The sequence below is a fragment of the Mus caroli genome, chromosome 13 (assembly GCF_900094665.2).
Source record: "Mus caroli chromosome 13, CAROLI_EIJ_v1.1, whole genome shotgun sequence".
Classification (NCBI taxonomy): domain Eukaryota; kingdom Metazoa; phylum Chordata; class Mammalia; order Rodentia; family Muridae; genus Mus; species Mus caroli.
The window spans coordinates 76612953-76614460 of record NC_034582.1 but is presented as its reverse complement, the minus strand read 5'-3'; positions in this window follow the sequence as shown (position 1 = coordinate 76614460).

Here is a 1508-nt window from a genome sequence, read left to right as displayed (position 1 = left end):
ATTACTGGGACTATTGATGCTGGTTAGCTGGAGCTAAGAAATTAGTGGTGATTAAGAAGAGACCAGCATCATTGAAGTGACATCTTCTGGGAAGTATTTTCTGAAAGCCCATAGGCTGTGTTCCAGAGATAGCCAAGCATGTACCTTGTGCTGTGGCTGGACTTGGTAATGTGTAAGAGTCACCCATGTGGTACTGGTTTTGAAGGCATGAAGGGGTCACTCAGAGCAGCTGAGGCTAGGCACTGTGATAGTCCATGGAAGGCCATTGGTGAAGGTGCAGCTTCAGTTGCAATTGATGGCCTAGGACTGTAGGGGTCATGCAGTGTTTTGGAGATGCCAGTACCATGAGATGACCAACAACAGCAACAGCAGTGGAATACAGGCATCTGGAGACTAGAGGATGGCATGTGTGCTACAAAGGGCATGGCTGGAAAAGTGACCCAAGCCCTTGGAGGAGCCCAGAAGATTGTGAGTTGGATCCCAGACATTGGATGGTTGGAGATTGATTTTTCCTTTTGATTGTGACTGTGCCCTGATATTTTACCTCTTGAAGGAAGAAACTATGTAAACTTCATCTATGTTTATAGGCATCTCTTTCTTTATGTTGGGAAATATTTCCTCTATGATTTTGTTGAAAATATTTTCTGGACTTTGGAGCTGGTACTCCTCACGTTTATAATTCTTAGGTCAGGTCTTTTCTGGTATCCCAGATTTACTTTGGTCTCTAGATATTTCTGTTGTAGTTGGTATTGGGAAAACAGTTAACCTTGATGGTCCTGATCTATGGCAGGCCATATATATGATGGGTATCCTCTAATGGTTCCAGAGCTGCAGATCTGTATGGTTCAAGAACTGCATGTCAGATGATGTGGGCAGAGAAGTAGTGGGGGAATGGGGGTCTGCCTGGGTTAGTATGCTGCTCAGGGTAGCTTGGAGTGCCTCAGACTTGTGTCAGATTTTTCATTTTCTTTGAATGATGTATCAACTTCTTCTACTGTATCTTCTATGCCTGAGATTCTCTCTTCCATCTCCTATAGTCTGTTGGTAATGTTTGAGTCTCCTTTTCCTGCTTTCTTCCTTAGGTTTTCCATCTCCAAAATCCCCTCAGTTTGAATTGTCTTTATTGCATCTATTTCAACTTTGAGGTCTTGCACAGTTTTATTTATTTCACCATTTTAATTGTGTTTTCCTGTATTTCTATATAGGGATTTACTTGTTTTCTTTTTAAAGGCTTCTTTTGATTGTATTTTCTGTATTTTTTAAGAGATTTTTTTGTCATTTTGTCTTTAAAAGCCTCTGTCATTTTTATAAGATTGTATTTAAAGTAATTTTCTTGTACTTTAGTTTTGTTAGGATATCCAGGGCTTGCTGAAATAGGATGCCATATTGACCTAGTTTTTGTTTTATGTGTTCTTTCAAGGGCCTTTAGCAATTTGGATGGCTTTGGTTTCTGGATGTTCTTATTGTAATAGATAGGAGGAGAGATGACCAAAGAACGGAGGTCCACC